The sequence below is a fragment of the Microcaecilia unicolor genome, chromosome 10 (assembly GCF_901765095.1).
Source record: "Microcaecilia unicolor chromosome 10, aMicUni1.1, whole genome shotgun sequence".
In the NCBI taxonomy this organism is placed as follows: Eukaryota; Metazoa; Chordata; class Amphibia; order Gymnophiona; family Siphonopidae; genus Microcaecilia; species Microcaecilia unicolor.
In genome coordinates, this window is record NC_044040.1 from 124,669,750 (window position 1) to 124,692,426 (window position 22,677).

At 44.0% G+C, this 22,677-nt stretch overlaps 1 protein-coding gene across 1 annotated transcript in view; it reads right to left on the reverse strand.

The window, feature by feature from the left end:
- Nucleotides 1–22,677, reverse strand: part of YEATS2 (YEATS domain containing 2) — a 1,439,149-nt gene that overhangs the window by 558,394 nt on the left and 858,078 nt on the right.

Sequence of the window (22,677 nt, forward strand, 5' to 3'; positions counted from 1 at the left end):
AGGAACCCAGAGAGGTCATTCAATATCAGGTTGTTATAGTCCTAGATGGGCGAGACATAGGTAAGAGCAGAGCCTGTAAGAAGCAAAATAATGTATGCCACCTTGGACCCAAAATCTCTAGCTTGTAACTTGAAAACTATTTGACAAGGATTCAAAAAACACCAGCAGGATTTGGGATTATCATCTAAGTGCGGGGGAGGAGCTACATGGATACCTGCAGCCCCAGAGGCACCAGCCAGGCTGGACGGGGCAACAGGTGGTGGAGCTGTGGTGGGGATGTGATCAGGTTTTGGAACTGGTCCATCCACTGGGTCAAGTTCTGAATGACCCCAGACAGTTGTTGGAGCAGAAGGGTCAGCTGCTGAAGTAACTGTAATGCTGGTGACTCATGGCCTTCGCGACCTGTGACAGTAATGGAAGGTGAGCCTTTTGGGCACAGTCAGGTCCTAGGCGGAAGGATACCGCATACAATTCAAGCTTCTCCTACTCACCTACAAATGCACTCGATCTGCAGCCCCTCCTTATCTCTCTACTCTCATCTCCCCTTATGTCCCCACCCGTAACCTCCGCTCTCTTGACAAATCCCTCCTTTCAGAACCCTTCTCCACCACCGCCAACTCTAGGCTTCGCCCTTTCTGCTTCGCTTCACCCCAGGCTTGGAACAAACTCCCTGAGCCCATACGCCGGGCCCCCTCCCTACCCATCTTCAAATCATTGCTCAAAGCCCACCTCTTCAATGACGCCTTCGGCACCTAATCACTACACCTTTTCTCAGGAAATCTAAACTACCCCAACTTGACATTTCGTCCTTTAGATTGTAAGCTCTTCTGAGCAGGGACTGTCCTTATTTGTTAATTTGTACAGCGCTGCGTAACCCTAGTAGCGCTCTAGAAATGTTAAGTAGTAGTAGTAGTAGTAGACTTAGACCGTTGACAGATGAGTTATTCCAAGGAAACACTTGGCAGAAGCTGGAGCATGAGCGAAGAAAAGGCGGACTTGGCTGAAGCTGGAGCAGGAGCTGAAGAAAAGGCGGACTTGGCTAAAGCAGGGCTGAAGACAAGGCAGACTTGGCTGGAACAGGAGCTGAAGTCAAGGCTTGGAGCGCTGGTTAGAAGACAAGAATTCTGGCAACTGCATGCAGCGGAAGCTAGGCAGTCGCAAAGGCAGGGAAGATCTGGAGCTGTCTGCCTAAGTGGGCCGTGGTGACTTCAGAGAGCTGCGCTGGAAGCAGTTAGACCCCTGACAGTCTCAGGAGAAACTGCACCGAATGGGACTCTGTGCTACAAATGCACGCAAGGAGTACAGTGCAGACTTCCCGACTGTCCCCGCCACGGATGCTCCAGCCACCTGCCGGCCAGTAAGTGGGGCTCGCAGCACAGCGCTGACTGTAACACCATCACATATTCACATGGACTCATATGCTGTATTGTCAGAGACTGAAGCCTAATGGGCTGTGTTATGCACTAGCAAACATATATATATATGCAGTTGCTGTACTGTGGACATCACTTGTGTTGTGCTCAAACATCAAGTAGCATTACTTATTTCACCACTTCATACTTATGCGCTGCACTTTAAGGACTGTATCTTGATGGACGCTGCCCTCAGCCATAAACAGCCAGCAGTCACCATGCCATGGACATTAAGAACACTTGAGGTGGTGTGTTACGCATGACTTCCTATGCTGTGTTCTTCACTCATTAGTTACATTACTATGCTACTTTGCTACAAAGTGACTTTACCTCCATGAACTTTGAAATCATTGATACTGGAAATATTTGTCTTGCAAACACAAAGATATTTAGATTCCATGGACATTTATTATCTACCTTTCATGTCACTTAACTACATCTTTTATGGACCTTCTGTAATGCCATTTAATTTGCTTGCAACGTTATCAGATCATATGCTCATGTATATTGTTTGTGTAAAGGCATGCCTATGTTGCTGATTGCTATTGCATTGCTTTATATCATTACAGAATCAACATATATTGTATTAGTGAGAATGTTGGGTTTTTTTTTTAATGTACATTTATTGCTAAGTTGCCAATCATGTTGTGTTATAAGTAAACACACACTCTGTTTATTTCTAGCTAGTATTTCAAGCTGTCCTGCCTCTTTAACAGCTGGCCCCCTGAAATAGAGGATGGAATGTAGGGATAACCCCCCCCCCCCTTTACAGAGCACTAAACAGCACTACTATATTGTGTTACAATATATGGCACTACCATACAGATCCTGGCTAATTAAATCTTCGTTGCCTGAGCATTTGCACTACAGACATGGTGTAAAATTATAATGACTTGGGAAGATTGTGCCGGCAGGCAGCTCCTTGTGACTCTGGGCAAGTCACTTAACCCTCCATTGCCTGCCGCATTGAGCCTGCCATGAGTGGGAAAGCGTGGGGTACAAATGTAACAAAAAAACAAACAAAAAAAAAAAAGATCTGCAGGAAAACCACTGCCAACTTGGTTTATGTAATAGGTGGGCAGTTATGCCAACATCTGTGTATTGTTTAATGAAACAATGATTCTTGGTCAAGATGACCCTCCAGAATGCTGCAAAAGGGATAGTGTTGTGGTTCTTCAAATCATAACATCTGAAACAAATGAGACTGTTGTGATAAACATTTTGTGTCACTTTCACCCAAAACCTGTATATAAGAAGCTCACTACCAAAGTACGAGACCTGACAGCTAAAATCGATGATCCTGAGAATCGCTCACGTAGGGCCAATTTACGGATTGTCGGTCTGCCAGAGACGGTGGGGGACGCTGTCCTATCCTCGGTGTTGGAGCGCTGGCTGGCGGCGGAATTTGCGCTGTCTGATCATGCAGGGCCTCTATGCCTGGAGCGAGTACACTGCATGGGCCGGAAACAAGATGGCCGATAGACCCAGTGGGCAGTCATATTAAAAATCCACAACTATATCCACAAAGTGGATCTGCGAGGGTACAGATTGCAAAGAGAAACGCTGAAATACGAAGGTAATATCATCCGCATCTTCCAAGATTATTTGTTATCACTACAGGAGAGGCGGAAACAAGTTCATGCCGCTATGCCGCCATTTGCATGACAAAAATGTTAGATTTCTTCTACTCTACTCTGCGACACAATGGACAATGGCAAACCTTTCACAACATTGGAGCTGCACAGGAGTCTGTAGCTGGATTAAATACTGAACACGCAGCTTAGTGCGCGGACAGAACAAGGGATTACAATCACATTTTGACAATCGCTAAGTTCCAGGACCAGTACTAATGCTGAACATATGGATTTTGATAATGAAACAAAGGTGTTCCACCATGGTTAAGTATTGTTAAGGGGGCACGGGGCCTCAGGCATCTTATGAGTCTCTGTAATCCATCCCGAGAATGAGATGGATTTCTCCAGGGGGTTACACGGGAAAGGGTAAGAAGAGGGGGGGAGGGAAGGGTGGAGAGGGTGGAGGAAGGGAGGGATCTGGAGGGTGGATTGGGCTGGAGGGAAGGGAGGTAGGCAGTTCTGTTTGGGAAGATTGGAATGCTCTGGGAAATGTATGTGTTTACTGTATGAATCACCCGGCTTTGTGGGATGGTAACTGCCCCGAGGGGAGGCTGGGCGCCAAGTGGTGGGCAAATGAAGGTGCGGTGTTGAGGTCCCCCTTTCTGGAAAACCATGGCTAACATGGTGGGAAACCTGGTGCGTATAGTCTCATGGAATGTGTGTGTGGAATCACTTCCCCTGTTAATAGAACTAAAATATTATCAGCCTTGAAGCACCACAAAGCGAATATAGCATGCTTGCAGAAGACTAGGCTCACCCTGGAAGAACATAAAAAACTCCAGCGTCAATGGGTGGGAGAGGTTCATTGCTCCTTGGCATTGGGACATAGAGGGGTGTGTGGCCATTTTGATACGGAGGTCATTGGCGTGCCAGGCCCAGCTGTTGTTCAAGGATGCAGAAGGCAGATGCTTAGGCCTTAAACTGAATTTGCAAGGACAGGAGATACTGCTCTTACTGGTATATGCGCCAGTGGTGTTTGATAAAACCTTTTACCCCCTGCTGCTGTTTTGTTGCCAAAGATATCCAGGTCTGCCCATATTGCTGGCTGGAGATATGAATCTTGCATTTGATCTCTGCTAGGACAGATCTGGCCCCCCTCAAAGACTGGGACTCCGAGGCCCCTCGGTGCTGAAATCCTTTTGTACTAATTTGAATTTGGTAGATCCTTGGAGGCTGCTACACCCCAAGGACAGGGATTTTACCCACATCTCGAGAGCACACCAGACATCCTCTCAAAAAGCTGATGACGAAAGGTCCTTGCGGTCCGAATAGGCCCAGAGGAGATTTCTGATCATGCACTGATATGGGTAGACCTGGAAGCCGTGCCTTATTTTAGACAGATGCCGGTTGGCGTTTCCTGGCCTACTCATTCTCCTCTCAAGATTTCACCAAATACGTACACGCCAAGTGGCAGGAGTTCGACACCTCGAATAGAGAGCATAGAGAGGACCCCTTACTATTCTGGTCCACGGCTAAGGCGGTTCTTTGCGGGGATATAATAGCCTATGTATCTGCACGAAACTGCCGAATCGCGCAGGGCATAGTGGCCCTGAAGCGTAAAGTGAGGGCCATCAGATGTTGTTATACACGAAGACCAACCACCTCGTTGCTAGATTTGCTTGTGGCAACAAAAGCAACTTTAAATAGCCTGTTGCACGAGCATACAAGAACACTAATTTACCGCAAGTATAGTCTATATAAGCATGGGGAAAAGGCCAGAAAGCTACTGGCGTGAATTGTGAAAGGGGCCAGAAAATCACATTTTATTTCAGCCCTGCAAACCCGGGAGGCCACATCTCCTCTAGATTGGAGGATATAACAGTCATATTATACAAACACTCCGCCACACTGTACAAATCAGAGACATCGCCCTTAGACTTGAACATGTTCATACAACAATATCTTCAAAAGTTGGGGAAGAAAAGAGAGGTGCTGTTGTTGGGAGATTTTAATCTGCCGGATGTAGATTGGAAGGTTCCGTCTGCAAAATCGGAAAGAAGTAGAGACATTGTGGATGCTTTCCAAAGTGCTCTGCACAGACAAATGGTGAACGAACCCACGAGGGAGGGAGCCACGTTGGATCTGGTGCTCACGAATGGGGATAGTGTGTCAAATGTCCGAGCGGCTGCGCACCTGGGAAACAGTGACCATCAAACGGTTTGTTTTGATGTAACGGCTCATGTGGACGGCGGCCACTCTAAACTCAAAGTCCTGGATTTCAAGCGAGCTGACTTTAACAAAATGGGAGAATACCTGAGAAAGGAGCTGATGGGCTGGGAGGACATACGAGAAGTGGAAGGACAGTGGTCCAGGCTAAAAGAAGTAATAAACAGGGCCACAGACCTTTATGTAAGGAGAGTAAATTAAAGCAAGAGAAAAAGGAAACCGATATGGTTCTCAAAGCAAGTGGCTGAGAAAATAAAGATTAAAGAGTTAGCGTTCCAGAAATATAGAAAATCTCAAGAGGAGGAACACGGGGAGGAATACCGGATGAAACTGAAAGAAGCCAAGAGAGAGGTACGTCTGGCGAAGGCGCAAGTGGAAGAACAAATGGCTAGAAATGTAAGGAGGGGAGACAAAAACTTCTTCAGGTATATTAGTGAAAGGAGAAAGACTATAAAGGGAATTGTGAGACTAAAAGATACAACAAAACGCTATGTAGAAAATGATGAAGAAAAAGCCAATTTGCTAAATAGATACTTTTGTTCTGTTTTCACTGAAGAAAACCCTGGGGAAGGACCGAGAGGGACTGGCAAAAGTACACCTGCAAATGAGGTGGATAGAGCGCCGTTCACGGAAGAGAGTGTGTATCAACAACTTGTAAAGCTAAAGGTGGACAAAGCCATGGGGCCGGACGGGATCCACCCCAGAATACTGAGGGAGCTCAGAGAGGTTCTGGCGGGTCTTCTTAAAGACTTGTTTAATAAATCCTTGGAGACAGGAGAGGTTCTGAGGGATTGGAGAACGGCGGAGGTGGTCCCTCTTCACAAAAGTGGTGATAGGGAAGAAGCTGGAAACTACAGGCCAGTAAGCCTCACTTCGGTTATTGGAAAAGTAATGGAAGCGATGCTGAAGGAAAGGATAGTGAATTTCCTGGAAGCCAATAAGTTGCAAGATCCGAGACAACATGGTTTCACCAAAGGGAAATTGTGCCAAACAAATCTCATTGAATTCTTTGACTGGGTGACGGGAGAATTAAATCAAGGACGTGCTATGGACGTCATCTACTTAGATTTCAGCAAGGCTTTCGACACGGTTCCCCACAGGAGGCTCTTAAATAAACTAGACGGCCTGAAGATAGGACCCGAAGTGGTGAACTGGATTAGGAACTGGTTGACGGACAGACGACAGAGGGTGGTGGTGAATGGAGTTCGCTCGGAGGAAGGAAAGGTGAGTAGTGGAGTGCCTCAGGGATCGGTGCTGGGGCCGATTCTGTTCAATATATTTGTGAGTGACATTGCCGAAGGGTTACAAGGTAAAGTTTGCCTTTTTGCGGATGACACCAAGATTTCCAACAGAGTGGACACCCTGGAGGGTGTGGAAAACATGAAAAAAGATCTGAAGAAGCTAGAAAAATGGTCTAACGTTTGGCAATTAAAATTCAATGCGAAGAAATGCAAAGTGATGCACTTAGGGAGTAGAAATCCAAGGGAGACATATGTGTTAGGCGGGGAGAGTCTGATAGGCACGGACGGGGAGAGGGATCTTGGGGTGATAGTATCTGAGGACCTGAAGGCGACGAAACAGTGCGACAAGGCGGTGGCAGTAGCTAGAAGATTGCTAGGCTGTATAGAGAGAGGAGTGATCAGCAGAAGAAAGGAGGTTTTAATGCCCCTGTATAAGACGTTGGTGAGGCCCCACCTGGAGTATTGTGTTCAGTTTTGGAGGCCGTATCTTGCGAAGGATGTTAAAAAAATGGAAAGCGGTGCAAAGAAAAGCTACGAGGATGGTATGGGATTTACGTTCCAAGACGTATGAAGAGAGGCTTGCTGACCTGAACATGTACACCCTGGAGGAAAGGAGGAACAGGGGTGATATGATACAGACATTCAAATATTTGAAAGGTATTAATCCACAAACAAATCTTTTCCGGAGATGGGAAGGCGGTAGAATGAGAGGACATGAAATGAGATTGAAGGGGGGCAGACTCAGGAAAGATGTCAGGAAGTATTTCTTCACGGAGAGGGTGGTGGACGCTTGGAATGCCCTCCCGCGGGAGGTGGTGGAGATGAAAACGGTAACAGAGTTCAAACATGCGTGGGACATGCATAGAGGAATCCTGTGCAGAAGGAATGGATCCTCAGAAGCTTAGCTGAAATTGGGTGGCGGAGCAGTTGGGGGGAAGAAGGGGTGGTGGTTGGGACGCGAGGATAGGGGAGGGCAGACTTATACGGTCTGTACCAGAGCCGGTGATGGGAGGCGGGACTGGTGGTTGGGAGGCGGGAATACTGCTGGGCAGACTTATATGGTCTGTGCCCTGAAAAGGACAGGTACAAATTCAAGGTAAGGTATACACATATGAGTTTGTCTTGGGCAGACTGGATGGACCATGCAGGTCTTTTTCTGCCGTCATCTACTATGTTACTATGTTCAGGCCTTGGGAATGCATAATCTCACAGAGGCAGCTTTGCGGTCCCTAAATCAGCCAATGACAGCAAAGGAGATACAAAAGGCTATAGGGGCGCTAAAACTATTCTCAGCCCCCGGGGCAGATGGATATACAGGTGAATTTTATAAAATGATGCAGCCTCAGATCCTGGGTCCTCTAATGGATTTTTATGCCACTGTGGTGGAGGAGAAAAAGTTTTCTTTTTATACCAACACAGCACTAATTAGCCTTGTACCGAAGCCAGGGCGGGATTTGGTCCTGCCTGGCTCTTACCGCCCAATTTCATTGATCAATGTGGATGTCAAATTGTTGTCAAGGATCTTGGCAGATCAGCTAGCGCCCCTTTTACCTGATTTGGTAGCAGGTGACCGGGTTGGATTTGTATGGGGGCGACAGTCTGTGGTCAATGTCCGTAGGTTGATACTGGCCATGTTGGAAGGGCGTAGAACCCAAACACTGCGTGGTAGCGAGTCTGGACACAGAACATGCCTTTGATCGTGTGCTGTGGCCCTTCATGTTTGAGACGCTAGGCTGGTTCGTATGGGCCGTACAAGCACTATATAAATGTCCTAGCGCAGTAATATTGCTAAAAGGAATTAAGACAGCAGAATTCGCTATCAGCTGGGGAATGGGACAGGGCTGTTATTCCTGCTCGCGCTAGAATCACTTCTGTGTATGATTCGGGCAAGTAATAGAATTAATGGACTACACGTCCGAGGTTGAGAGGTCAAAGTTCTAGCTTACTTAGATGACCTTTTGCTTATAGTGAGTGAGTCTCAAAGTTCTCTCGCCCACTTACTTAGGTTGATGGGCTACTATGGAAGCAGTCAGGCTTTAAACTAAATCTGTCAAAATCTCTGGCTCTGCTGCTGCCGATGACTATTCCATCCCAGTGGAAGGGGCAGTTTCCTTTGCAATGGGCCTCTCATCACTTTAAATACCTAGGGGTCACTATCCCAGATGATTTGCACAACTCTATGAGATGAATGTTTTCCCATTATTGACCCAAACTAGAACGTGGTTACAACTCTGGGACGCCTACCCTCTCTCCTTTCTGGGACGGATTGCTTTGATCAATATGATACTGGTCCCGCGGTGGTTATATGTGTTTCAGATGTTACCATTATTCTTGAAAAAGAAAGATGAATGTTTATTGAATAGACTGAGCCAAGGCATTCTATGGAGGAGGCGACATCCAAGACTACCACTATCGGTAATACAAAAGCCTGTGGCGCATGGAGGCCTGGGACTTTTGAGTCTGAGGTACTTGACGGTAGCATGTTCCATGAGACATATATGAGATTGGTTAACTAACGCACACACATTTTCTGCTACAGAGGTGGAAACAGTATGGTCAACCACAGTACATATCAGCTGGCTGATACATACAATTCCAGGAAAAACAGACCCTGCATTATGCCATAACCCTATTTTGCTTTCACTGAGAGCAGCCTGGCGGTGATTGTGCAGGCACTATGGGTTTTCAGCAGCATCCACCCCATTCTTGGCCCTGTATCGAAACCCGGATTTCCCAATGTGGGACAACCTCACCTGCGTTCAGGTGCTGGAGGAGGCTGGGGATCCTCTACCTGTTTCAGTTATTGCAGGAAGATGGAAAACTAAAATCTTTCATGGAACTGCAGCAGGCCTATGCACTGCCGCCCGCAGATCTCTTTGCCAACACACAACTACAACATTATGCTGCAATGCTGCACTGGATTAATCTATGCGAGGATGTATAAGATACTTTAAACACAACGCTCACTCTGGGGTCTTGCAATACAGTGCCCTTGAGATACCATCCTAGATATCTGTTAGACTCAATAGAAGACTTAGATTATAAGACACTGGCAAGGAAATGGGCAAAGGAACTATCAGCGGCTCTAACGGAAGAGCAATTTAAAACACACGTTTTGAGAATAATGCGCAATACCCCGTTTGTGAGAGATAAAGAGCTGCAGTACAAATTCACTCTGCACATGTATATCTCTCCGGCTCGTGCGCATAGAGCGAACTTTGGGTCTTCAGGAGTCTGCCCTAAATGCGCATAGGAGGCAGCCACACTCATCCCATATGTTCTGGACATGTCCTAAGATCTCACAATTTTGGATGTAGATACTGAAAGAACTGTATCGGTATGAAAGTTGCAGAGTGGATATGCAGCCCCTACTTTTGTTTGATAACTATAAGCATTCCAGGCCGATGAGTACGGGATTTAAGCAGGTCCTACAAAGAGCTATTCTCATAGGGAAAAAAGTGATTTTGCTATGCTGGCGAGATACCCCCGCAACAACAGTAAGCATGTGGTGCACCCACTTGATAGAGTTGCTTAAAGCTGGAGCGTTGTGGAATCAGGGACATATCCTCAACGAAGGGAGGCCATTTCCAACAGACCTGGGAACGTTTCTGGGACACACTACAACCCGCAGCATGAAGCAGACTTTTCAATCAACAGAATTATGTTCTTGCCAGAGTGGTTCACTTATTGTTTTGGCTAATAATGTCTAGAGCTTAAGAAGGAAGGGGGGAGGGGGAGGGAGTAAAGGAGGAGTATACATGTTGAAAAAGCTTATTCTCCTGTATGGTATATTGTATATGATGCCAATAAAAACAATTGCAACACAGATAAACAAGGGCATAGGCCAGCTGCATCACCACTACACTTCTAATGTTGGGGACCACGCTTCTAATCTCACACAAAACCCACCTGCTGCTTACCCACCAATTTTGGTAAAACCTGCTGCGGTCTAGTAGCTATAACCTTTGCATAAATCATTGCATCTACATTTAGTAAAGAAATAGGCCTATAAGAGTCTAACTGAAGGAGTGTAGCTTCATTGCATGACCCTTGTCCTTGTACTTCTAGAAAGAGTGAAAAGGTGAATCATGTCTACTCATTCCACTATACTCTTGATTTTATAGACATCTCCCCTCAGCAATCTGTTCTCAAAGCTGAAGAGTCCTAACCTCTTAGTGTTTCTTAATAGGGAAAACATTTAGATCACCGTTCTCTGTACTTTTCTAATTCCACTATACCTTTTTTGAGATGTGGTGACCAGAATTGCACACAGTAATCGAGGTGCGGTTGCAAAGGTTCTCCTCGTGGAAGTTTTCCTCAATGGAGGTTGAACCAATACTCCAGGAGAATTAATCAATTTTTCACAAGGTCAGTGAGGAACTATGAGAATCACTGCAATCAGTTTTATCTGGAATTTTTGTAAAGTTTTTACTATAAAGGTTATATACGAAGATACATACAAAGACCAAACCTAGTCTATGGCCAATTTACTCTGCATAAAGCAAGCTGGATATGGGCACCTCAAGCAGTAAAGTGGCAACTTGGCATTTTGGCTGCTGGTGAACAAGTACTGAGGAGTTCCCCAGACATGGAAGATGGATTGGAGCACTTGGGTACCAGTGAGCACTTGTGAAACTGAAGTACTCTGCTAGTCCACCTACTAAGTGGTTTTGTTTTTTCACAGATGTTGGTGGCCTGGATGGATATTCCACTTAGGGATTGCAAAATCCCATATTCAAGCTGCTTCGTAACATAGCCAAAGAGATCCCACTCTTCCCTGTTTAGATCAGTGTTGACTGACCACAAACAATGTATGCAAATACTCAGAGTAAAATATTGTTCCAGACTCTAGTTGGTTGATGTGGAAAAGCCTCTCAGCACTTGTCCAGATGTCTTCTATGTGTCAAAGGTTTAGGTGAGCTACACAGCTCATCTGTGGTGAGTGCATAAGGATGCAGTTGTAGGATAAAAGGAAGTCCCTTAAATAGACTGACTTCTGTTGTCCGCCAGTGATGCATAGCTCACATGCAAGCAGAAACAAATATTTTGGACAACAAGGGTTAGAATATCTGATTCCACTGAAACTAAGTCCCATTGTAGTCTTCTCACTTAGAGATATATGAGAGACAAAACATGCATTGTGGTTGCCAAATGGTGAGCATTTTTAAATAGATTTTGCTTGTAACCAAAGCAGAATATTGAACTGTCTGAACAGATTTAACACATTGCTGAAGTCTGTCTTGTGACCAAAAGACTCATTTAAATTATGTCCAGAAGTGTTTCAGTGGCAGGAGAATGGAACCTCAAGTAGCACTAAGGCCTTATTCCAAATTATATTAGAAGGAGCCAATTGTCAAGATATGGAAAAACCATTAGACCTTGCTCATACAAGTGGGTTGCTATTACAATCCGGCACTTGGTGAGCATCCCAAATGCTGAGTAAAGACTAAAAAGAAGATATACTGTTTTTCTCTGGGTCGAAGCAAGGCAGTTCGCAATTTTAAAAACATGCAGAAATAGTGAGAAACACTATTTCATAGATAGGAAAAGTAGAAAGATAAGAGAGAGGAAAAGATTACAAGACCTGTCCACTTGCCTCTGTCTATCCATGTACCTAAGTGCCATTACATGCCTGAGCAAAAAAGTGAGTCTTTAAGGTCGCCTTAAATTTAAGAAATGATGACACATTTGGGCCATATGTTCTGGTCTTGCCTGGCAGTGCAATCCTTTTGGGGGTGATGTTCCTATCAAAGTTCAACAAGGCTTTAATTTTCATCTTCCTATGCAAGTTCAAGTTTTTCTCTTTGATTGTTATGACAATAATGGCCTTAAACCTAATAAGCTAAATTTACCTTGTTCCATTACATGTTTTTACTACTACTACTACTACTACTATAAATCATTTCTATAGCGCTACCAGTCGTACGCAGCACTTCACAAATGAACATGAAGAAAAGACAGTCCCTGCTCAAAAGAGCTTACAATCTAAATCAGGACAGACAGACAGGACCAATGAGGATAAGGGTAAGACAGACAGAAGGACACATAGGGAAAGGGACTATTGAAGAGAGGAGGACAAGATACAGGTTACGAGAAAGTGACAAGTTAGGAGTCAAAAGCAGCATCAAACAGGTAGGCCTTAAGCCTGGATTTGAAGGCGGCCAGGGATGGAGCTAGTCGCAACGGCTCAGGAAGCCCATTCCAGGCATAAGGTGCGGCGAGACAAAAGGAACAGAGTCTGGAGTTAGCGATGGAGGAGAAGGGTGCAATTAGGAGAGATTTGCCTAGTGAATGGAGTTCCTGGGAGGGAGTGTAGGGAGAGATGAGGGTGGAGAGGTAGTGAGGGGCTGCAGAGTAAATGCACTTATAAATCAATAAGAGGAGCTTGAATTTTATACGGAAACGGATAGGGAGCCAGTGAAGTGACTTCAGGAGAGGGCTGATATGTGCATAACGACTTTGGCGAAATATTAGTTGTGCAGCAGAATTTTGAACAGATTGAAGAGGAGAGAGGTGGCTGAGTGGAAGACCTGTGAGAAGCAAGTTGCAGTAATCTAAGCGAGAGGTGATGAGAGTGTGGATGAGGGTTTTGGTAGCGTGTTCAGAAAGGAAAGGGCAAATTTTGGTGATATTATAAAGGAAGAAACGACAAGTTTTAGCAATCTGTTGAATATGTGCAGAGAAGGAGAGGGAGGAGTCAAAGAAGGTTACGGGCAGATGAGACAGGAAGAATGAGCATGTTGTCGGCAGAAATAGAGAATGGGGGAAGGGGAGAGGTTGGTTTAGGTGGTAAGATAAAGAGCTCAGTTGTGGACATATTGAGCTTCAGGTGGCGGTGAGACATCCAGGTAGCAATGTCAGAGAGGCAGGCAGATACCTTGGACGAGATTTCTGGTGTGGAGAGGTAGATCTAGGAGTCATCACCATAAAGGTGATAATGAAAACCGTGGGAAGAGATCAGAGCACTAAGGGAGGAAGTATAGATGGAGAAAAGGAGAGGTCCTAGGACGGATCCTTGAGGTACACCCACAGACAGCGGGATAGAGGATCCACCACACTAAAGATAGGAAGAAAACCATGAGAGAGCAGAATTCTGAAATCCAAGTAAGGACAGCATGTCAAGGAGTAGGCTGTGATCAACAGTGTCAAAAGCAGCAGAAAGATCGAGAAGGAGGAGGATAGAATAGAGTCCTTTGGATTTAGCCAGGAATAGATCATTGGAGACTTTAGCAAGTGCTGTTTCAGTTGAATGAAGGGGACGAAAGTCAGATTGGAGTGCATCAAGAATAGGTTGAGAAGAAAGAAAGTCGAGGCAGCGACGGTGGACAGCACGTTCTAGTATCTTGGATAAGAAAGAGAGGAAGGAGAAGGGGCGATAGTTGGAAGGAGAGGTAGGATCCAGAGAAGGTTTTTTGAGGAGTGGGGTGACCACAGCATGTTTGAAGGCATCAGGGACAGTGGCAGTGGAAAGTGACAGATCGAGGATATGACAGACGAAAGGGGTGACAGCAGGAGAGATAGTGTTGAGTAGATGAGTGGGAATAGGGTCAGTGGAGCAGGTGGTTAGTTTTGAGGATGACAGAAGAAGTAAAGTTTCTTCTTCAGTGATTTTGGAAAAGGAAGAAAAGGAGGCAGGGGTAAGAGGGTTGAGAGAGTGGACTAAAGGAAGAAGGGGTGGAGGAGAGCTGGTTGTGAATTCAAATTTAATCTTGTGAACCTTATCATGAAAGTAATCAGCCAGAGCCTGGGGAGAAAGTGAAGGGGAAGTAGGAGGAGAAGGCACTTGAGGAGAGAGTTTAGCTTGGCAAAGAGATGTCTAGGGTTTGAACCAATAGAGTTAGTCAAATGGATGTAATAGTCCTGTTTGGCAAGTTGGAGAGCAGATTGGAAGGAGGTCAGCAAGAATTTGAAGTGAATGAAGTCAGCAAGGGCACAAGATTTAAGCCAAAGGTGTTCAGCAGAGCGGGCACAAGAGTGTAGGTAGCGGATAGTAGGGGTCAGCCAAGGTTGGGGTTTGGTACGTTTAACGGGACGAGACACGGGAGGAGCGAGAGTGTCCAGAGCAGATGACAGAATAGTATTATAGGAAGAGACAGCCTCATTGACGAACTTGGTTGACATAGCAGTAGAGAAGAGATTTGAGATACTGGAGGACAGGGTAGAAGGGTTAATAGCCTGTAGTGGGAGGCAGGGCTGGTGGTTGGGAGGTGGGGATAGTGCTGGGCAGACTTATACGGTTTGTGCCAGAGCCGGTGGTGGGAGGTGGGGCTGGTGTGTGGGAGGCGGGGATAGTGCTGGGCAGACTTATATGGTCTGTGCCCTGAAAAAGACAGGTACAAATCAAGGTAAGGTATACACAAAAAATGGCACATGTGAGTTTATCTTGTTGGGCAGACTGGGTGGACCGTGCAGGTCTTTTTCTGCCGTCATCTACTATGTTACTATGTAAATGTGTTGGTTAGAATAGGACGGGACTGGGGAGGAGGGTGTTGAAGTGAGAAAGTTATAAGATGATGGTCAGATATGGGGAAAGTTGAGGCAAGGAAATTGGAGGGTGAGCAGTTGGAGAAGAGTACAAGATCAAGACAGTGGCCATTCTGGTCAGTAGGGGCAGTGTAGCACAGTTGAAGATTGAAGGAGGATGTTAAGGCAAGGAATTTAGAAGCATAAGAGTCAGAGGGGTCATTAGCATGAAAGTTAAAATCCCCAAGAATGAGGGAAGGAGATGAAGGTTCAAGAAAGGAGAGCCAGGCATCAAAGTCAGTGAGAAAGGAAGAGGGGGATTTAGAAGGGGGTCGATAAATGACTGCAACCCGGAGAGGTAGAGGAGCGAATAGACGGATCGAGTGGACTTCAGAGGAAGAAAAGCAGTGAGATTGACGTGGAAGAATGGGTTGAAATTTACAGGAGGGCGAGCGTAGTAGTCCAACACCGCCTCCACGGCCAACCGAGCGAGGGGTATGGGAGAAGAGATAACCTCCATGACATAAGGCTACAATTGAAGCAGAGCCTTCAGGGTGAAGCCAGGTTTCAGTTAGGGCAAGCAGATGAAGGTTATGAGAGATAAAGAGGTCATGGATGTAGGAGAGTTTGTTGTGGAGAGAGCGGGCATTCCATAGAGCACAAGAGAAGGGAAGAGAAGAAGGGGGGTGGAGAGGAATAGAAATAAGATTGGAGGTATCATGGTAAGGCCTACACGAATAGGATGAGGGCTGATGAGGGGGACCAAGACTGGGATTAATGTCACCAGCGGAGAGCAGGAGAAGGAGTAGGAGAGTACGGAGGAGAGTAGGAGAGGTATGACGACCGCGACGAAGGCGAGATGTATTCAGGTAGAAAGGCGAGGGGTGAATGGAAGAAAGGAAGGAAGGAAGGAAGGAAGGTTGAAGGTTGAGAGCTGTGAAGGGGGTGGAAAAAAAGAGATGGTGAAGAGAGGGATAGAGAGATGGTGAATACAAAGGGAAGACAACGTGCGCCAACGGTGGGAAGTGGTTTCGTAAGGAGAAACAGATTGGGAAGGGATAGTGCCAAGAAGAGCGGGTGTATTGGAGCCATAATAACAACAGATTTTTTTGGTACAGAAATGCTCAGAATAAGCTAAAGGGGGGTGGAGGTTCAGGTAGGTTCAGAGCAAACTAGGAGGGGGATAGTATAGGCATTAAGAGGTAGTGGCCAATAATATAAGATAAATACAATTCAATAATACAAGATAAATATAAGATAAATACAAAATAGGGTAATGCAATATGCAGTAGCAGAAGCAGTAGTAGAGTAACTAGCAAGAGAGTCAGTAAGATCTTGAAGAACAGTGAGATGAAGTTAATGGATAGAAGGCAGCAGCTGTCCAGAAACGTTAGCTGTGAGCAATTATGAAGGTATATCCATTAAAATCCCAATCCTCTCGGTTAAGCTGCAGTCTGGGGCAGGTGATGTAGGCAGAGGATGCAGGTAGGAACAGATGATGCAGGCAGGGAGAACAATTTTATTACAATGGATGAGTAAAGAGGCTCCAAATAAGACTCAATGGTTGAATTTATTTATTTATTTAGGTCATTTATACCCCGCCTTTTGCCACAGTTTTTCAGCCCCAAAGCGGCTTTCAATGAACTAATGAGATAATTACAATGAGAGTAATATAGTATATATTGTTTTGGTTTTAAAACCTCACAAGGGTGGATGGCATCTCCCTTTTCACTGGTGTATATTTCAGCTGATTTGGGAACTTTTGTGGAGTGCCCTACTCCATAGGGCATGTAGTTGGATTCTGAACTGTTGATTGTTCCACTCTTTTTGGCATCTTTATACTCAGACTTCAATCACTCTATGCTTCCAGTCTTGGATAAGAGATCACCAAGTCCAGAGGTCTTTTTGTGTCCAATTTGTTTGTGGTTGGGGGAGGGGAAAGGAGGATTTGGAATATGCTTTAAAATGTTGTACATTTTGTTATTGAAGAAAGAAGAAAGAAACAAAAAAGCAACACAGGGCCTTCAGGATTGAGATGATCAAAGTCTCTTGTTTATTAATTGACGGATAGACCTGACACGGGCCGTGTTTCGGCACACCTGCGCCTGCCTCAGGGGTCAGCTAATCCTGATCAAAAATTGTAGGTGGTACTGTCACAGTGTAGCACCTGTCTTTTAGGGAATACTTGACTGTGGTCAGGCTTGTACTTTGGGGTCCTCACTGCTCTAGGTTAGGCAGCCCGCTTACTCGCTCGCTGGCCAGCTCTTTGGAAATTCCCTCCTCTGTTTATTTTTGCTGTGTTTTTCTTTTATTAATAAATATTATTTTGCAAAAATAAATAAAAAATAAAACATTTGGAAGACACAATTCAAGCTAAGTATAAGGTGGCAAAAGATTCCAAAAGAGTGGGCACCAGAAAGAAAAAGTATTGTGCTTTATAGAACAGCCAGTGATGGTGTGTTAGATGAATGAAGGAGATGGGAGGATGTGTAGGGTATAATAATGAATGCCAAATATGGAGGGCAACCAACGTAAACGGCCTTGAGAGGAAGAACTAATTTTAAACAGGATTTGAAACTTGATGAGAAGCCAGTGGTGTTGAAGGAGTGGGGTAAAGTGGCATGACAAAGAAGGTAGATCACTCAGTTTTGAACTGCTTGGAGGCATTTTAGAAGACCTAGTGGAAGACCTGCATAAACCACATTACAGTAATCTAGTTTTATAGTGGCATGCACATATAGCAGCAGTTCCCAAACCTGAAGCACTAGTCAGGCATCATCTTGCTCCTCTGACCCAGAAGACTGCCATTTTTGAGTGGCTCAAAATGAGATAATTGGTGTGCAACCAATACTAATGCGCTGTACGTGGGAGAGATACAGACTGATATATTTGCAGAAGCAAGAGGATATCAACCACACCCTTTCTGAAGGACATCATGCGATGTGATACCGGCCAGAAAGCTCCCAAATTCTGTAATGAACTCCCCGAACGCTTCACAACACAAGACTACCACTGCTTCAGAAAGAATGTACTATCAACAGGTTCGTGGAACTGCAATGGGCTCAGCAATGGCCCCTGATCTGGCACATTTCTGTTTGAAAACTGAGAAAATCTTAAGGTGTAAACGATATCTGTTTTGCATCTATTGGTGCTAGGTGTCAATAATGCTTGTCTATCCTGCGCTCTTGCTCTTTTGAAAGTCTTCATTATACACCTTTCAGGATATCCTCTTTTCTTGAACCATTGTGACATTGTTTGTGACTGTATTTCAAAATCTTCAAATGTGCAAAGTCGGCACAAACGTAAAAATTGTGAATATAGAAAATTGGTTTTTAAACTTTGATTATGAAAACTCTCAAAATGAAGGTATGTATTCCAATCTGTTGGTTCTCTATAGACATTTGTCTCAAACTGATATCTTGTTTTAGTGATTAATATATCCAAAAAAGAAACCTGCTGAGTATCATATTGAATTTTGAAATGTAAATTTTCATCACATGTGTTAAGCCAATTATAGAATTCCAATAGTTTGGACTCTTCACCTCTCCACAACAAAAACACATAATCTGTGTATCTCTTTTAGAATATTACTTCAGCCTTATACAGGTGATCATGTAAAAATGTATCTTCAAAGTCTGCAACATAGAGATTTGGCAGATCAGGCGCTGTTGCTGAGCCCATAGCAGTTCCACTAATCTGTTGATAGTGCACTCTTTGGAAGGAAAAACAATTCTGAGTCAAAGAAATTTTTACAAGAGCTATTATGAAAAATTCGGAAAGTGACACAAAATTTTCTTGTCTTGTAATGTTTTTTCAATAATTATAAGGGCCCTCCATCTGCTGTATGTTAGTATATAATGCATCTATATCTAATGTGACAAGTATTTTCTTTGGGTGTAATATAGCCTGCATCACCTGCCAGATGAACAATCTCACTAATCTCCCTCTGTTATATTGGTGTTGGGTCTTCATCTATCCGTATTTAATATTTCACATCTGATATTTGTCCAAACACATCTTTTATATAATCTTTTCTGGCTTGCATGACTACATAAGTACATAAGTATTGCCATACTGGGAAAGACCAAAGGTCCTTCAAGCCCAGCATCCTGTTTCCAACAGTGGCCAATCCAGGTCACAAATACCCGGCAAGATCCCAAAAATGTACAAAACATTTTATACTGCTTATCCCAGAAATAGTGGGTTTTCCCCAAGTCCATTTAATAACGGTCTATGGACTTTTCCTTTAGGAAGCTGTCCAAACCTTTTTTAAACTTTGCTAAGCTAACCGCCTTTACCACATTCTTTGGCAACGAATTCCAGAGTTTAATTTCCCCACCTTTGTCAGCCGGTTTTATCACTATATTTGTATTTTTCGAAAGGGTCATCAATTCTTTATATTCTTCTTTTATCAAGTTATGAAAACTCTTACATGTGTTTCTCTCTTCTCTTTCTTGAATTTCTGTCAACACACATTTGTAAAAGGTGGAAATCACTGGATCAGGAGGAGCTGGAGGGACCCACTTAGATTTTCATCCCAAAATAGATAAGTCAGGAGTCGTCATTTATAGAAAAAATTGTGCCAGTTGTAATTTCCTGCTGAAACAAAATAAAGCTATATGCATCTGTAAAGGATTATATTGTGAAGTAGACACAAAGGATAAACCTTTCTTTAATATTTGTACCTAAGTGTCACTTATATTATCCTTGGATAAACTGATGATAAGTATTTCCTCTAATGTTTCTTCAGATGCCCCGCCTACCACTGTCTCTGTTCATATCTTCATCTGCTTCGGTTGAGGTAGAGAGTTCTGTTGAATTGAAGAATGTATTCTGGATATCGAAAACTCCAATCTTGCAATGATGGAATCGGGTCCTGGATAAATTTGGATGAAATTCCTCTGGTAATATCCTGTCTAAAAAATCCTAAGTGGGTACCTCTTTTGGAGTTACTGTTGGGCTAGTAGTGGGTGAGGTAAATAATTCCCCTGAGTTACTGCAAACTCTCTTCCTTCGTCCATAATCTGGGCCATAGGTTGTACATTATCACTTTGCGCTGTCTGATTGTTAAATTGAGCACATGGTCTGTAAACTGAACGTGATCTCTGGTTATTTTTAAAGGCCTTAGGTTTGGCCCATGGGTAGTAGACCCTCTCTTGTAATCTTTCTCATCCCTCTGTAATTTATTAAGTTTAGCTTTCTTAATATCTTTCTTAAAATTATCAACTCATTTATTAACATTCCCAATGACTGTATCAAAATTAACATCTTCCTTTTTAAGAACATCTAATTTTTTCTCAACTGTAGGTCTTAGTGCATTATTCTACCTCTTGGAAGTTTCAACTATAAGAATCATAAGATCTAAGGCACATTTATTTAAGATTGCACACCAGTGTTTTCTCAGTCCTTTCTCATCTAGACGGATCAAACTTCCCTCACTAGGATTTCTCCCCTATGTACTTTCTATCTTCAACCTTGGTCTCCAGACCAGAGAATTCCCAGCTTATTACAAACAGGCGTTTGTCCATTCTTTTTTTAAAAAAACCTACCCATGACCCTAGCATCTCTGCCAACTACAGACCCTCCATCACACAAAAATAACGCACATCCTTCATCTGTGGCAATCAAGATTCCATCCAGGGCAAAATACAGAAACCATTTTGATAGGTTTTACTGAGTGAACTCCTTTCCATTCATAACAAGGGCCAAATTGTATTGTCTATTTCATTGAACGTGTCCTTTGCCTTTGATCTTGTGAATCCAGGAACAGGGAATACTGTTTTACTTCTACATTGATGATATCCTCTTGCTTCTGCAAATATATCAGTCTGTACCTCTCCCACGTACAGCGCATTAGTATTGGTTGCACACCAATTATCTCATTTTGAGCCACTCAAAAATGGCTGTCTTCTGGGTCAGAGGGGCAAGATGATGCCCGACTAGTGCTTCAGGTTTGGGAACCGCTGCTATATGTGCATGCCACTATAAAACTAGATTACTGTAATGTAGGTCTTCCACTAGGTCTTCTAAAATGCCTCCAAGCAGTTCAAAACTAAGTGATCTACCTTCTTTGTCATGCCACTTTACCCCACTCCTTCAACACCACTGGCTTCTCATCAAGTTTCAAATCCTGTTTAAAATTAGTTCTTGCTCACAGTGCCGTTTAGTTTGGTTGCCCTCCATATTTGGCATTCATTATTATACCCTACACATCCTCCCATCTCCTCCATTCATCAACACACCATCACTGGCTGTTCTATAAAGCACAATACTTTTTCTTTCTGGTGCCCACTCTTTTGGAATCTTTTGCCACCTTATACTTAGCTTGAATTGTGTCTTCCAAATTTTTTACTTTTTATTTATTTATTTTTTTGCAAAATAATATTTATTAATAAAAGAAAAACACAGCAAAAATAAACATTTCTAAGTGGAAGGGAGGAGGAAATTTCCAAAGAGCTGGCTAGCGAGCGAGTAAGCGGTCTACCTAACCTAGGGCAGTGAGGACCCCAAAGTACAAGCCTGACCACAGTCAAGTATTCCCTAAAAGACAGGTGCTACACCAGGTGTGACAGTACCACCTACAATTTTTGATCAGGATTAGCTGACCCCTGAGGCAGGCGCCAATGCGCCGAAACACGGCCCGTGTCGGGTCTATCCGTCAATTAATAAACAAGAGACTTTGATCATCTCAATCCTGAAGGCCCTGTGTTGCTTTTTTGTTTCTTTCTTCTTTCTTCAATAACAAAAAGTACAACATTTTAAAGCATATTCCAAATCCTCCTTTCCCCTCCCCCAACCACAAACAAATTGGACACAAAAAGACCTCTGGACTTGGTGATCTCTTATCCAAGACTGGAAGCATAGAGTGATTGAAGTCTGAGTACAAAGATGCCAAGAAGAAAGGAACAATCAACAGTTCAGAATCCAACCACATGCCCTATGGGGTAGGGCACTCCACAAAAGTTCCCAAATCAGCTGAAATATACACCAATGAAAAGGGTGATGCCATCCACCCTTTTAAGGTTTTAAAACCAAACAATATCTCTCTATATAAAAGGCAACACCAACGTTCTATGAAGCCTCCAGCCGGAAGTGTGAAGGGGGCGAGATATCCGGTTTCCCTATGAGTGTCTGCCCCGCCCTCTCTGTAACACAGTCAGTGAAGGAAAACAGCAGAGCACGAAATCAAATCGCTGGCTCTGTAACAGTGAAGGACTCAGAGGGGGGAGGGGAGAGAGGCCAGAGGGCAGGGACACACACACACTCCCACATGCACACAGAAGAAAACATTGCTAGCCCCCGTTTCATTTGCATCAGAAACGGGGCTTTTTTTACTAGTATACTATATTACTCTCATTGTAATTATCTAATTAGTTCATTGTAAGCCGCTTTGGGGCTGCAAAACTGTGGCAAACGGCGGGGTATAAATGAGCTAAATAAATAACTGGGAAAAAGAGGAAAGGGAAATGGGACTTGATATACCGCCTTTCTGAGGTTTTTACAACTACATTCAAAGCGGTTTACATATATTCAGGTACTTATTTTGTACCAGGGTCACAAGGAGCTGCATTGGAAATCGAACTCAGTTCCCCAGGATCAAAGCCCACTGCACTAACCACTAGGCTACTCCTTCACTCCTAAAAGTATTCAGAATTGATGCTCATCAGATTAAATAAGGAGTTTAGGCCTTCGAATAGGATCTCAAGGTTGCAAAACAATGTGACACAGTTGTGGTCATGGGCAGAAAAACGCTATGCTGCA